The following is a 17,114-nucleotide window of genomic DNA, read 5'->3' on the forward strand; positions in this document are numbered from 1 at the left end:
CGAAATCCACCTCTCATTAAACCCTGATTTCTGATTCTGTCAAGATGCCAGATCTCAGCGACGCAGGACGTAAGAGACACTTGCTGTCACGTCCCCTACCCTAGATAAGACTCTGCAGAAGTGGCTCCTTGTGGGTCAGAAGGCAGGGAGAGAATGAACCAAAAAGAAACAATGAGAGAGAGGAGGAAACTACCAGGCGCTGCCAGGAGGAGATGATGAGCGAACGCAGAATTTGAGGCTGATGTGGGGGGAAGATGAGAACCGTGATGGGCAAAAAGCAATGGGGAGAGTAAGAAGACATAGGAGAAACACTTGAGAAAATAAAAGGAAAGGGGGGAGGTCAGAGAACAAAAATTAATAAAAAACAGACAAAAAAAAAAAAAAAAAAAAAAGGAGCTAACAACAAAAGCACCAGAAAAGCAAAGGAAGTGAGCTAAGGAAGGGAACAAGAGGAGACTCTGTATGGACTGAATCCTTTTGACCATCTCTGGCCAGGGTTACTGTTGCAAATCCACAATTTATCTGGCTAATCAGCAAAACACAAGTAAAAGAGAATGAGAGAAATAGAAACCTCTGCATAGAAGCCTAAGACTATCCCCTTTGATAATCAATAAAAAGGCATCAATATATCTATTTTAAAATTATTCAATCATATAATTTGCTTGCATTTGGAAACTACCTAACTTTTGAAATACATGGCTTTCAGTGAATAGTCTATCCTTCCACATGTGACCAGTAACTAGCCTACTAGGCTTACTGCTCCATACCAGTGTAACATGATTACTTCATTTATTTTTTAAGGGCAACAAATCACAAGGACTTTAAAGGAATTAATAATCTGACAGTGATATTAACTCAAGATTCTTCCTCACCCTCCTCATCATTAAATATAAACACAGTGACCAACAGCAGAGTGCTATGGAGGAGCTATGGGAAAGTAACTTTTAGCCTGTGATCTTGTTCTCTCTGACAAAAGAAAGTTTGAATAAAGGAGAATAATAAAATCTCTCAAGAACCCTGTGCATTATTGGTTATGTCATTTATCTCTTACCTGGAGTTCAGTGCTGTCTCAGATGGATTATGTTCACAGGTTATGCTTTCAAGGCCGTGTCTCCCAGCTAGTATTTGATGAGTCCTTCTTGGTACCTGTTAAGATTTATCTGTAAGAGATGGCATGCTGAGAACATTTTATATCCTTCTATGTTACTAATGGCATGGCATCGATACTGAATAATCATTCAAAAGCTTAGAGCCATGTTTGCTTAGAGACCCCAGTTGAAAGACGATCTACAAAACTGTTTACGGTTTTTACAAGGTCCTTCTTACTCCCTTTTCATTTTATTCATTTTGCTTAACGATTTAAAATAGGAGGTAGAAACTTTTTGGAGTCCCATGGGGTGTTAAGATTAATGGGTTTCAGATGTTCTTTGATGTATATGTTTCATCTTTCAGAAAATCCGGTTTGGGTAAGAACTTGATTGATTGGGGGAGAAATAGTCCACTATCTCCTCAGAGACTATGACATTCAGGGAGGCAAACAGGCAGAGGGACTGAAAGGAATTTGAGCAACCAAAAAACTGACTGAGCCACCCAGGGACCCCTAGGGATTAGTGTTCTTCAAAAGAGACCCCACAGAGATCTCTAACTCATCCCTATTCCACCATGTGAGGACACAGTGAGAAGGTGCCATCTATAAAACAGAGGGTGGGCCCTCACAGACACTGAATCTGCCAACCCCTTGACCTTGGACTTCTCAGTCTTCAGAAAAGTGAGAAATACATTTCTGTTGCTAATAAGCTATCCAATCTGTAGTATCTTTTTTACAGGAGCCCAAATGGACTAAGATCGTCAAAAATATCAGGGTAAAGATTTTATTTTTAGTTAGGTTGGTATGAAGTATTCCACACTGGATTATACACGGATGGCAGAAAAACTGGAACATAAAGATAAGCAAATACAATCAGATAAGAACTAACCATAATGTCACTATCCAGACAAAATCAACACTAAGTTTTTGGCCAATTTTTTATTTGTGTATGTATTTTTAAATAAATATGTCTTTATATTGAGATCCTGCTCTTTTCTCTCAATAGGATATCACAAATATATTCCCTATGAATAAATATAATTCCTATACTTTCATTGTTAATAAATATGTATGTTATATATTCTATTCTACTTGTAACCTATATAAAAATTAGACATTAGGGGTGCCTGGGTGGCTCAGTCAGTTAAGCGTCTGCCTTCAGCTCAGGTCATGATCCCAGGGTCCTGGGATCGAGCCCCACATTGGGTTCCCTGCTCACTGGGGAAGTCTGCCTCTCCCTTTCCATCTGCCTCTCCCCCTGCTTATGATCTCTCCTGCTCTCTCTCTCTCTCTCTCAAATAAATAAAATCTTATTTAAAAAATCAGATTTTAAGTTGTTTGACAGTATTATTTTTTCAGAGTACAACACTGTTAATCTAGAATTTTTAAAGAAAAACTACTCTAAATAAAGAAAGCACCAGTTAACTAACACTGAAAATATTAAGCAGAAATTTAGAGATCTCAGTATGTCCTGACCTTAGTACAAAAGGCAGATGTTCAAATATGTGTAAGAACGAGACCTTGATCTAAAGGAACATTTGTGGTATTTCCCTAAAATATTATACCCCCTCCATTTTGAAATGGAAGCCTCCTATCATCATTTAACCATTTCTTGATGAACTATAACCAATGACTACTTGCCACCTATCAATATAATGAGAATGCTTTTCAATTCTGGGGTTGCTGTTCTTATTGTCTCTGTTCTCTAACTGCCTTACTACCTTTTAGCTGTTTTTTCTAATTGTAATTTATCATAGGCTGAGACACTGGAGACCTAAGCTCATTAACATGTGTATGTTAAGTAAGCCCCAATAAATCTATGAGGGAAGTATTGGAGTCAATAAATATCAGCCATTGGCTTTATATATCATTTTCACTGATACTAGTTTATACAATATTTATGAAAACATGGAGATATGTATTGGGTATTTTATGCTATTACAGAAAAGGAATCTGAGACTTAGAGAAATGAAATAACTTGCCCAATGCTTTCTAGCTATAAAATTGCAGCATAAAAGCTCAAACCCAATTCTTCTCATTCTAAATCAACTCTTAGAACTTGTTAAATGCAATTTCAGGTTTTTTTCTTGCCCCTGGCTAAGGGATTGTAATCCAGAGCAAAGTTTCCTAAAACATGCTTCATCAAACACAAAGATACCAGGTATAGGTGTTATGCAACAAAAGAGAAAAACAGTGGATCAAACAACTTGCTAGTGTGCCTCATAAACCTCCAAAAGCAGTCTTTTCATAAATACTTGGACCTCACAGTGATCCTCTGTAACAACAGACCTCTTCAGGCTCCAAGGAGCAAACTATAGAAATAATGTCCCAGTGGGGCAGGAGTGGGGGAGGGCGTTCACCTAACCAGGTAAGTAAGGCCTGATAGTCTTAGTCTTTGCACTCACTCTTCACTTACAATCTGTTAATATAACAGAGATTAAAATGTAAATTCTGGAAAAGCTTGATGTTTGTGTGAACTGTTGATAACACAGAAAAATTACTTCAAATGAAAGGGATAGATAAATCTTTCAGGAATCGCCACAGAATACACCTAGAACCTGCTATGAATAACAAGTTTAAATTCACAGAGAACACATATATAAAACGGAAACTATTACGCTGGATTTGGAATTCAACACACCAGGACAGCAGACCGTGCTGTTGTCCATAACCTCCCCCTGTGATATGACACACTGTCCTTAGATCTTCATGATCTGTAACAAAAAGAGAATTCCCAATGTAATTTAACCTTCACAGATTGCATAGACTACACATATTTGAACAATCCCTCAAAAACTCAACATATCACTTCTAAAGTAGCTAAGTCTATTTGTAGTTTATTAAAATATTTTTAGGAAGTAGCACCATTTTAGAATAATAACAGGGAAAGTCATCATGTAGTCCATGAAATAAAAGATTTTCTGAAAGGAAACACTTCCCCAACTTGCCTTCCCAATAAGGTTTTGCATCATGGAAATATTCTTTGCAAAATGTTTCCATCAACATCTGTGAGTGGAAATTTTGCTAAGCATTTTATGTTTATTATCATATTTAATATTTAAAACAGCCCAATGAAGTAGGTACATCATAAATAATCTCCAACTTTACAAATAATAAAATTGAAGTTGAGAGAGATTAAGTTTTCTGAGTAGGCATAGCTAGGATTGGAAGCCAGCCTGCCTAATTACAAAGTACTTTCCTTCACCCACCTCTCTCTGTAATGCTCATATTCAGTTAACTATTTCACATATTAAATATATATAACACCCCAACATTCCTAGTTAAATCATACAGTAGCCACAGAAGGTTTACAAGGAAGAATGTATCTTCAGTAAGATTCCCCTATTTTACCTTAGCAAGCTTCTTATGACATCAAAACATCCCTTCCTTCACTTTGACCTATAACTAACTTCCACTCTTCAATTGGAAATCAAAAGACCATGGCATCTCATGATTTCTTCTCTTTTGACATTTCTGCTGTCTCATCAAGGCCTTTACAAATGGAACTTAAATATGATTAACTACAGTACAAGTTAAACCCCAAATAAAAACCAATGGGGCATGTATGAATGACGAAGCAAGCCAGCTCTAAAGCCCAAGATAGCTTTTTTTTTTTAACTTTTTTATTATGTTATGTTAATCACCATACATTACATCATTAGTTTTTGATGTAGTGTTCCATGATTCATTGTTTGCGTATAACACCCAGTGCTCCATTCAGTACGTGCCCTCTTTAATACCTATCACTAGGCTAACCCATCCCCCCACCCTTCTCCCCTCTAGAACGCTTTACCAGAAAACTAGTAGATGACCAATCTGCAATTCTGGATTTCATATAAATTAATTTTAATTCAAAATTCAATAATTGGGGGGAGAGAAATATGGCTAATTTGGCCTTCAGTATAGAAGTTGGAAGTGATATAATTGAAGGAGTCTAGAAGGACATCCTATCAATCAATCCACCATTATTTACTGAATATTCTCCACCACTACCATTATGCCACATGCTTAGAATCCCAACCCTTGAGCTAACAATAGGGGTTAAATCATGACCAGAAAACAAACATGTATAAAGGTGAACATATATTACTTGGACAGAGGATGGCAGTGACTCTTTGGTGACTATCATTACAGTAGCATAATATAACATGGGACCCCAGGGGGATAGAATGAAAGACAGGTAAATTATGACTAATTCTGGAGAAGTCACATCAATGGAGTGACGCCCTGTAGGACCAAAGATGCACCAGAGCCGAGAGTCTTAGTTCCAGAAGATAACATCATTGTATGGTACTGGGTACTAGGAAAGTGAAATAAAGGATAATGTTAAGAGAATATTGGGAACCCTGGCCAAGCTAACCTACAGCTAATGAGAGGTTTTTTGGGTGGTTTTTTTGTCCTCCATTTGTCTATGTAAGTTGGTAACTTTTTACAATGAAAATACATTCTGGCATTTGAAGCTGACACCTCACAGGTAGAAAAGAGTCCCTCCCTGTACAATATAGGAAAAGGTCACAGAGGTCTATTACATAAAACTGGCATCGTTATACATAATTAGAGCTCTTGTTCAAAGAGAATTACAAAGTGACAAGCATAGATTTCTCTGATATCCCTCTCATCTGCAGAGTGCTTCATCTTCCAATAAAGCATGCCCTCCATCCTGTGGTATGCTAAGTGTTTAACAACCAGTTCTCCAAGGGAAAAACAATTTAATATGAAAGGTACTGCTTTAAGAACGTTAGCACCCAATTTACAAATAATGATAAAATATGTAATAACCATCATTGTAAATTCCATACCAAGGACTTTGGTGTGACTTTGTTTCTTATAAAATCTATTGTCACAAGCTTCTCCTTCCATTCTATCCCCAACAATAGTGCCACAAAGTTAGACTATGTATAAATGCTCGATTACGATCCTACTCCAAAAAGAAGTCTCTCATGTCACTGACAAACAAGTGGAGTTCTGATGTAAATGTTAGTTGATATTTTCTTTTGCATTACAGAGTGAGTCTAAAGTAAAACAACAAGGACGTTTGTCAGACTTCATTCAATTTTCACTGACATGAGCAATTTCTTTGCTGAATCAGAGAGTGGTGTCATACACTAGACCAATATTTTCTCCATTTTATGAGCCATTCACAATCTAACAGCTACAGACACAAGAAAATTTTCAGTTTAATCTGCATTATTAATATTTTCTCCATTTTTTAAGTCCAGATAATGAACAAAGCAATAATTGTAGCATTTGTGATTTTCATGGTATAAATACTTCCATTATGGTTTGTTCCAAACTACCAACACAGAACTGTGAAAAGCAGATGACAGACATAGTATTTCCACCACACAGTCACCACAGATGTAAATAACATCAAAAACATAGATAATAGTAAACGAGTAAAATAACTAGGAAGTGACAAGCCCAATATTTATTACCTTTGTTTTTAACAAAATGTTCAGTTACAAGTTTATGTAATTTAATTTTTGATAATGGCTATTTATCAAAGAGCAAAATTGCTGTAAATTTAACAATGGACTCTCTCAAGCCTGTATGAACTGGCCTCAGGATGTCACTGCTTCTTGCATCCTAACTACCAGGATTCTACTCTCTCTAGGTGTATTTCCTTGGTTGCAGAATTGTTCTGGAAATTCCCTACTACTACCTCTTTGGTTTTTAAAAATTCTCATTATTATTTCCTGAACTGGAATAAAATCTGAGAGATAAGAAATGGAGGTAGGAAAGGTGGGTCAATTAACCATTAAAGAGCAAATTGTGAGACAAGGCAAAGAGCTCTGGGGTGTGGAGTCAGGAACCCTGGGCCTGAGATCCAGTCCTGATATCTTAGATGTACCTTTTCAATCTGGAGCTTCAGAATTCTTATCTGTGAAGTGCAGTCCATAGCCACTTACTTCACATGTTTTTTGTGAAGAATACATAGGAAAAAAACATCTGTGGAAATGTTTTATAATTAAAATTTATGATGCAAAATAAATCATTTTATAATATGCAATTTTTTCAAATAAGTTTAATCTTTTAGAACTTTTTTTTTTTAAAGATTTTATTTATTTATTTGACAGAGAGAGACAGCGAGAGAGGGAACACAAGCAGGGGGAGTGGGAGAGGGAGAAGCAGGCTTCCCGCAGAGCAAGGAGCCCGATGAGGGGCTTGATCCCAGGACCCTGGGACCATGACCTGAGCCCAAGGCAGATGCTTAATAACTGAGCCACCCAGGCACCCCTAGAACTTCTTTTTTTATAGAAATACCTACAAATAATACATCATATTATGTTTTAAACTTATGAATTTTTAATTAATTGATAAAATACTGCAAATATTCTTGCTGTTCTGATTTTGTAACAATCAGTTCAACGTTTGCTATATTAAGACCATGCATGTGTTCCCAGACCTAATTCTTTCCCTAGGTCTGGTTTTATAAAGTGCTGGTGATAAAATCAAGTCTGATTTATATGATGCATCCCATGTGGGAAGGGTCTATGGCTCTTGGTATCTTCGATCAACCTCAAGAAATGACAGCACAGCTAGTGTAATAACTTTTGAAGATAACCACTGTTAATTTGATGATTACCAGTTTCCATTTACTGAATTGTGAAAATATTGTGTTTTATTTTCTAAGTGATTCTAATATCATTAGAAGCATGCCAGAACAGACTGCTGAAGAGTAAATTGTGCAAAATTTTTCTTTAATAAAACCGGCCAGCACATGTTTTAAAAACACTGTATTATTTTCAGTTATTCTCTTTATAGCTTTGGTTTCAGTACACTCTCCTGAAGATGGGATTGGAGAGGATGAGGCAGCTGGATGTGGTAGCAAGTCTTCTGGGTTAAGAGCCATACATCCCAGTTTCCATGTTCCTGTTTTTGTAGAGGGAGTGCACTGAGTTCCTTTCCTGTACTAGGTTTTTAAGAGACTTAATTTTCATCATTCTAGTCTCAGGACACTGTTGACATTTGGTATTTTAAAATGTTTGAGAGGAAGCAAGTTTCAATACCCAAAATTTAACCAGAAGTGTATCTACCAAATCTGTAGCAAAGAGGATTAAATGAAATGAAATACGTCCCCACCCCCATCCAAAGTTTTGTCAAAGGCTGAAAAAAGTTCTACAGAACTTTAATGAAGAAGGACCTTTCCTAAAGGTGTGCCATGGTTGGTGTAGAAGAAGTGTACTTGGACAAGTTCAGAATAATCCCAGGTCTTCAATAAGTTGCCCAGAGTGTGTTTTAATCCTAAAAGATACACAGTGAAGTATGTTTAGTGTTTAGAATTTTGGGAAACTGCATATTACCTCTCCCAAGTATGTTCCATAAAACCCTTTACCCACATCAGTTAATATCCTTTGGAACATTCAGCAGAATGAATTTGGGGAAAATAGTGATCCAGATACACCTTGATTTACAGAGTTGAATAGTGCTAGTAGCATGTACCCTACACAGTCTGTGCTGGGCTCTAAGGGAGGCTGCAAAAATGTCAGAAATGACCATGTATTTTCCACTTTAGAATTAATCAATTCACATAGGCAGTTTTTAGTGGTCGATGACTGAGACATAGGAGACGAGGATGCCTTCAATATACTATCCAGAAATTTAAGTATTTAATGAACCTGGAGTCAGAAAACTCTACCTCTTAATAGCTATATAACAACTATGGGTGGGTCAAATTCCCACTTTCACAAGTGAGGGAATTGGTTTGTTTCAAGCTAACATTACCTAATTTTAGTCTGTGTCTGATGTTATTCTAAGGTTGTGGCTGTAATTTGGAGAGCATAGCTGTTATGAACTGGAGTTTCCTTACTGGTTGCTCAGTTACTCAATATTTAGAATTTCTTTTTGATAGAGGAAATTGGTCATATTTTAGATGTTTATTGCTACTTCATTACAATTGACAATTTATGATTGCACACATGTTTCTGGTTTAGAAAAAATTTTGTATATATTACAAAATAGGTAGGTTTGGTTATGAACATTTCCATTAAAGCAGATACCAAACATATTCAAGAGCTTGAATACAGGAATAACATTCAAGAAATCAGGATTTCACATCTAACTCAGGTTAAAAAAAATTATGACACAATTTTCAATTTCTCTGAGCCTCGTTTTGCTTATCTTAAAACTGCAATTATTGAGCAAAATGATCTGATGTTCTTTCTACATCTAAATTGGCCTTATTATTAGGGTCCCATTAAGTATTGACTCATTTAAGTGTTTATTTATAAAATGTTACTATCATTTGTGGATTTTAGATTCCTAAACTCACAATAGGACTTTACATAGGAACATACTGTGAAATAGGTCTTTTTCTTAGAAAGAAACAGTCCACAGCCCCTTTGTTATTATAGCTACACAGTGATGATTACTTTGCTTTTTAGTGACTGAGGTGTATAGAGAAGGGATATGAAAGTAGGCAGAAAATTATACGAAAAGCCACCTTCTCCAGATTAAAAAAAAAAAAAAATGAAATATCTCTCAAGATATAAGGCAAATGAAACACAAAATCTGATTTATTTCACTATATCTTAGTATTTTACCCTTAAAAATATACCAACTCTATGAAGATCTATAGAGTGTTTGAAAACCCTTCCTTTTTTTTTTTTTTTTTTCTTTTAATACCTAACTCCAAGTCCTCTTGCTTCTAAGAGTTGATTCCTCACCCCTAACTGGTCCTCCAACCTGCCTCTTCCTTCTTCTAGGTCTGTCCCCTGGACATAGAGCTCCAAAATCCACACTTCCTCACCCATCTCAAGATATGTGCTTCCAATTCAAGCAAAAGGAAAACTAAAACAAACCAACAAAAATACAACTTTCCGTACAAATAAGAATCACTTTCATGCAAGTGACTGTGGTAACTGCCTGGATCCTACAGGGTTAGGTACAGAAGTGAAAAACGCCACCTGAGTAATTCCTTAGATGATATAAGTCCTTCCTAGAACTTATTTATTACACAGTAAAGAAGAGTAGGATGTTCTTTCCGAAATATTTTTCTTGGGAACTCAAAATGTAAGCTTCCACAACTGACAGGGTAGCATTTTTAGATTAAGCCATGGGAAATCTAGCATGATTTACAAATACAACAGTCCAAGAAAAACAGCCTTTCTGCCATCCGTGATTGGCACTGCTATTATAGATTCTATTATAATCTTATCTTGATGTCCAACAAAGCTATTCATTCAGCAACTAAGCTCACGTCAAAGACAAGGCAGAGTCTACTTATTTGCAGAATAATGTTTTTGAAAAACACAGTCTCATTGCTCAGACAGAACCTAGAGCGTACATGACATGGTGCAAGGTGCTTATGATAGAAGGTGGCAGGAAATGAAGTCGAAACAGAAATACCAGCTGAGAAGGTGTTTAATCTCTGAGGTGTGAGGTATTACATTCTAGTACTCTCTCTGACTGATATCAGGCATGAAGGGAAAAACTAGCTAAAACATAAGGGGAAAAGTACACGTAAGTCCCTTTGATGTCTGTGTCGGCAAAGCACTTCAGCTTTCACATCCAGTCTTCAATAAAACAGCTGAATTTCCTGGTTTGTAAATAAAGGAAGCTAAGAGATTGCTGAGTAGAGTCTGTCATACAGACTCTATGCAACTGCACTTCAGTGTACGCCTGAAACCACTCATCTCAATATTCATGCACACATATACATATACATACCTCTTAGAGCTATCTTAGAAGTAACTCTACTCCTGCTTTTCATAAGGCCTGTAGTTTTCAAATAATTTTTGCCATGTAAAACTAATGTATTCCTACAAATGCATCTATTCAAAATCTTGAGGAACGTTGGATAGCCCCTGTATTCCCACAAGGCAGAAACTGAAGGCCATGAGCACAGTGGTGATAAAGCCAATACAGGTGTCTCTGCATGTGGGATGATCGATAAAACACCTAACTGACTCCTCAGCAGGCGTGGGGGCCGAGACAACAGCAGCAAACCAAAGGAGATTTTCTCAATGATTCAGAGCCTCCAAATCCATAAGAGCAGCAAAGACCTCTCAGAGACTAAATGTGAGGCGGATAAATCTTAACACCAAGAGAATCTAAACCTCACTGGTCTTCCTAGTGGATTGTGTTGATGATCCACACAGCCCAGGTTTATAGAGAGCAATTCTTTCTCCATCTCCACCCTCACCAAAGATGCACATGTGCGCTTCCATGCTCCTCCGGACCTACTACCTGATACCATCTCCTAGCAAGGGCTAATGGGGAGGGGCGGGGTACTTAGAAAGCATTCAAAGAAATTCATGCTTTTTAAGCAGGTCTATTCCATTCACCAAGACAGCTGCACAGAACTCCAGAAACTAAGAATTGGGACTGATATCTGAGATGGCCTAAATACAATTCCACCCAAAAAGAGTCCCCTCAATTGCCGTTCAGACTGTGGTAGTGTCTCTGCTTCAATGTCTGTCCCCTGTGTGCATTCTCAATAGACATGTAGATATGATGATGGTTCAAGTTTGGGCCACTAAATTTTAATGAAATTTACCTTGAGTTGTGATCTGGTCTCCTGTGGTTTTTACCTAGGGATTCTGCCTGGTCCTTGAAAGAGAGAAATAAGAGGTATTTTGTAAGAGATCATTAGTTAATTACTTTAGTTTTTAGTTCTAGAAAGTTTTTAGCATTGGCATTGAGTATATCAACACACAATTTTTAGGACATATACTTTTTTAGAAAAATATCAGTCTCCTCATGTGGTGCCTCCCAGTTTATCTTTTCTTAAATATTACTGATGGAAACTCTGCAACTGTGTTTATAAGTCCTTTCTATAAATTATAGGGCAATTTATTAAAATTAAAATGATTTTGTTTAAATGAGATTAGTGTCTTTTATTGTTTCATAATGTATTTCAGGCTTTATCCTACTTTTCCAATTAGAAAACTAATTTTATTGATCTTTAATATGGAAGAAAAATAGCTGAGTAGAGAAGTATCTATCATTTAAAGTAATACAGCATCTAGGGACACTGTGGGCTGGTCTCGTCCTTGCCCAGCTCATTCCCTGCCCTCAGTAGCATTGTCACAATTCTCTTCTGTTCTAGCCTCTTACCTGTTTTCATATTCTTTCAGACCTCTGCCACTGTTTTACACACACATTCCATATTTGGGGAACTTTAGAACCTGAATTCATCACAACATTTTCTGTGAAGTGTCATTGATTTCTTTGTTGGCCTCCCCTTTATTTTCTTCCTAAGAATCATTAGCAGTATTACCATCAGATTTTCACATTTTTCATTTCAAGAGTACCTGGTTTTACAACGAGAATATCTCTTTTCTTCTCCCAACTTTTGGAGCCCAGTTTCTGTCAAATCTAGAGATATGCTTGACTGGGACTAATATTTCTTTACTTCTTTTTATGCATCCCAAGACATTTTCACCCAAGATTCCAATCACTTACACAACTCAACTCCAAAATTGCTTTATTCCATCCAAGCAATAAAGTCTTGGCAGGACTCTATGCTGTGACTATCTCTCTCGGATTTAGAATTCAGATGTGAGAGGGTTTCATGAATACACATATTAACACATGTAACTGGATTAAGAAACAAAGTCACTTTTTCTGACAGATAGTAAATCTGATTCGGCTGATTGGCTTGACATGAGGACTGCTTTGCCAAATAAGTAAAATAAACATTTTCCATAAATTAGCTAATTCTACAGTGCTGAGATTTTAACAATAGTGTATTGAAAGTTCATGAAAAGAAAGCATTTTATCAAGACTACTTATCATTAAATGTGTATCAAAACTAATAATAACAGCTACTGAATACATCTCAGTAAAAAAAGCCTTTTTGGTATACTTCCTATAAATTAAGGAATAAAATGACTCTCATGACAGGGTGACAAATCTTTTTGCAAGTCAGGACCAAAACTGAAGAGAACCTAATTGAATTGTCAGCTGATAGATTAATAAAAATATTTTTGATGATAGATCACTATATGAATTTTTGGCACATAACTTGGAATGAGTTCAAAGAATTGAGTGATATTGCTCTCCCAAAGCTCCTTCCATTTCTATCTTCTTATTTATGATAGTAAGTTTTTTCCAAGCTTACAAAAACATAGAATACAAAAATATAAAACTAATTGATGTTGAACCTTGCCTTAGTCAAATAATAACTAATATTCATCCAGGAGAAAATAGGCTATTCTTCTTAAGATATTCTTTTCAGTAATATTTTCTTTTTTACTTTAATAAGTATTTATCAAAATCTATAATATGTTGTTTTGATCAATTAGGTAATAATTTTCATGAAATTCAATCTAGAAGAAATTTTTTAACACTTAGGGCCTTATGGCCAGAAAAATAAAAGTAATTAAAAATTTATACAATTATTTTTGTTGCAGAGAAATATGCTAGGTGACCAATAAAAGACTTTAAGAAGCATAAAAGTGTATCGTATTAGAGTAAAATTCACTGGAAAAATATAATGGAAATATGAGTTCAAAGAAGAAAACAAAACCTCAACTGAGTGATATTGCTATCCCAAAACATTTGCCAACTATTAAATAAGAACGTGTTTCTATATTTTTAAATGCATGTTTCTTGAATCACAGAATTTAATTGGAAGGGAAATCAAAGGTTGACTACGAAACTGAAACTGGTCTTCATACTTACTCGCTTGCATTATCAGAAATAATTCTGAATAATTTTGTATTCCCTCAAATATTAAATTGACTTCTATGTTTTTCCATCTTAAGTTGAAATGATTACCAAAGATGTAATTTCTGGCACAATGTAAATAATAACATTTAAAAATTTTTAAAGAGTTACATTCACTCTTTACAATATAGCAGACAGAATGCAGACACTATGGCAATGTGATACTAACATCGCTTCTGTCCTCCACACCACGGGTGAGCTTCTGCACTCTCTCTTCTCTTCTGTTATTCTCTTCTCTGTGTTTCCACCATGCTTCTGATACCACCTCTATCCTCTCAAATTCTGGTGGTAATTATAAATTTGCATTTATTTTGTACATTACAGATTATTTACTTACAACATATCTAGCACATAGTAGACGCTCAGTAAATGTTAGCTATTATGGTTATAATATTATCTTCCTTAGTAAATATTTCAAGTACACTTTATTATCAATTTCATACACATTGTTTTATATACATATCAAATTTTAAGTACTTTTCCATTTTTCCAAGAGTCCTGGGCAATTTGTTATTTTTACATTTTTATGTGGACATTTTTCTTCTCCCTCTCAGATTGCTACTTGAAATATGTATTCAGAACTGGGATATTATCTCAATGACCATGGATATTATATACTCCAAAACCTTCATTTTATGGTTGAAATATTATCACAGAGTGACTTTTCACCTGATTGAATTAGACAAGTAGTTATTGACCAAGCTAGCCCTGGAAACTGGATAGAATTTAACACCCACTTGTTTAGCTGTCTCCTCTGGAAAATGAAAACATTATCACTGCTACTCCACTCTCTGGTTGTCTTTCCTATGCTTCGTTCAACCTGCCATCATATACCATTGCTTTTCGATTACCAAATTTTCATGTCTTTATAACTAAAATTAAGTTTCAATTCTAAAGATTGAAAACCATTAATATTTTCATTATGCAAATATTATTCACTACAGAAGTAAGTATAGTGATTGAACAAATACAAAAAGACAACTAATTTTATTCCGAAAGCTATGCTTCTTGAAGGAGGATATCGAAGGCTTGTGTTCAAATGAGTTATTTATTTTAAACTCTCACTCAATTTGTTCCATTTATTTGGGTAGATTTCTTGTTAGCTTGTTTGTTTGTTTTCTCTTGAAAGTTTAATACTTTCCTTCAATTCCCACATTTACTTTCTTGTTCACAAAAGAAATGTCTGCCTCCTTGGCCAAATAACTAAGTCATCCAGCTTCTAAATCAATAAAATATGTTGAATGGAATAACGTTTTTTTGGAAACAATCTTCTCAGAGACCTGTTTCTATCTCTTCTAAATTTGATGCACGTTTTTCATTCTGACATTTCTTTTAATAGTATTCCAAATTTAATCTCATGCTTTTTTGATTTCTGTGCTGTCCTCTTGCTTAGTTTCCATTTATGTTTTAGTGGAGTACATTCTTAATTTTTTTTTTCTAAGTTGGCGGTAAGTAAAATCCTTCCAAGTTTGAATATCTTCTCCTTTTGCTCTCACACTTGATTGATAGACTAGGTGGACTAAAATTTCTACGTTCAAAATAATTTTGCTCAGATTTTCAAAAATTATATCTTGGCTTCTAATATATATTGTTGCCCAATTCTTGGGAGAAGTCTAACAATAGACTTCAACAATCAGATTTTCATCCTTTTGCTTGCAAACTGTTTCATTTGCCCTGGAAACTTTGAAGCCCTTCTCCTTTAATTCTGAACCTTCATTAAGATAGATCTAGAATGGATATAGCTTCCTTCATTCTATTTGGTCTTCAATCAACTCTTAAATTTTCTTCATCTCAGTGAAATCCTCCTACAGTCTTTTTGGATTTCCTCCCATCCGTTGCCTCTGTCCCCTTCCTTATATAAATCCTATTAGAGAAATACTGGATCTCCTAGATTGCCCTCCATACCTCTCCCCTTTCTCTCTTTGCCTTTATTCTTCTACATTATCAACTATTTCCAAACTTTATCTCCCAGCACTCCTATTCTATTTTTACTTTACTGATCATACCTTTAATGCACAATTACTTCCTGCCATCTGCTTGATTCTTTTACATAGCAGCCATTTCTAATTCTATGAATTAGCTCTTCTCTGAAATACTCCAAATGTACAAATTAGAACTTTTTAAAATTCTTTCTTCACTTGAAAAAAATTAGTTTTTCCCCCTCTATTTATCCTTCTCCTTTTCTTTCATGCTTTTTATTTTACTCAAATATATGTGTATCCTTGATTTCCCACTTACATTTATGAATCAAATATTAAGTTTATAATATAGGCATCAAACACTGGCTGCCCTAGCATATTCATAGTTCTGCTATTCCAAGAGGCTTCTCCATGAACCTAAAGACTGGCTGCTTATGTATTCTTAGACATGAAAACCCTGAATAATTATGCTATGGACATTAATCATGGTAGCCCTAAAATTCAAAGGGTAATAATGCTGACACTTGCTTTGATGCCCTTGCACAATGGCTGCAAGTGGGAGTATAAACCAGCCAACCTCTGGAGGTGTAGCTAAAAATGGAGATAGCTACAGATGGGATGGAGTCAATAGGGTAATTTAAGTTACCTTTCTCATCCAGCGAGAAGATTTACTTGCCATAATTCTACCATTTTTCTTCTCTTTGCTGAAAATCTTCTTAATTCAGGAAGGAAGATAGTGGGTAGTAAAAAGACAAATTTAGATCGGAAATCTCAGTATCTGTGCTAGGCATTTCTGCCACTAACTAGCTATAAGCCTATAAGAGAGCCATACCCTCCTTGAATTGTAACATGGTGATAATTGAGGTCCTGTCCATCCTAAAATTCTATAATATTAGGAAAATAAGTGTTCATTAATGGTCTTTCTGTTCCTTGGTATGTACAACCCAATCAAACAGTAGGCCCATAGGAATCATGTATCAATGTATATGACACATTTATATACTTATTTTATTACACAGGCATTGTATTTAGTGCTAACACCTACCTTCCTCCTCTCCAGGATGCTGTGATTGGTCTCTACATAAATTTCTTATCCCACACAACCTACCGATGAGTTTTAAAGCACACAGAATCAGAGGAATACTTGAATTATAGTACTTTAATATAATTAATCAACAATATGAAATTAAAAGTTTCTTTTTAATGAAACCTCCATTTCCATATACAGTTTTATTTTTTCTTCCTAACTAAATATTATATCATCCAGCTCAGTAAACTCACCTTTAACACCTTACTGGTTCAGTGTCTATGATCTTAGAGATCTCTGCCCATGTTCATTATTTTGGCTACTGCCTAATGCTATTGTCACATATATCATCTTTGTTACCTTAGGTCCAGCCACTTCTCTTTTTCATAAAATTGCAAAGTGCCGTTCA

The 17,114-nt window shown here is 35.5% G+C and overlaps 1 long non-coding RNA gene and 1 other non-coding gene across 3 annotated transcripts; one reads left to right on the plus strand and one right to left on the minus strand.

Moving 5' to 3' along the window:
• Positions 1–1,057: 1,057 nt before the first annotated feature.
• On the minus strand, positions 1,058–16,403 carry LOC116634541. 2 transcript variants are annotated; one of them, XR_004299995.1, is made up of 4 exons: positions 16,325–16,403; positions 11,586–11,638; positions 3,729–3,801; positions 1,058–1,146 (listed from the first exon to the last, which is right to left on the minus strand). It is a non-coding gene; the product is annotated as an uncharacterized LOC116634541 (long non-coding RNA). The 2 variants fall into 2 exon arrangements; XR_004299996.1 differs by lacking the exon at positions 16,325–16,403 and adding an exon at positions 13,929–14,007.
• On the plus strand, positions 7,413–7,539 carry LOC116634801. The gene has a single exon (XR_004300043.1). It is a non-coding gene; the product is annotated as a small nucleolar RNA SNORA72 (small nucleolar RNA).
• Positions 16,404–17,114: the final 711 nt, after the last annotated feature.

This window comes from Phoca vitulina, unplaced genomic scaffold (genome assembly GCF_004348235.1).
Source record: "Phoca vitulina isolate PV1807 unplaced genomic scaffold, GSC_HSeal_1.0 scaffold9, whole genome shotgun sequence".
NCBI lineage: Eukaryota > Metazoa > Chordata > Mammalia > Carnivora > Phocidae > Phoca > Phoca vitulina.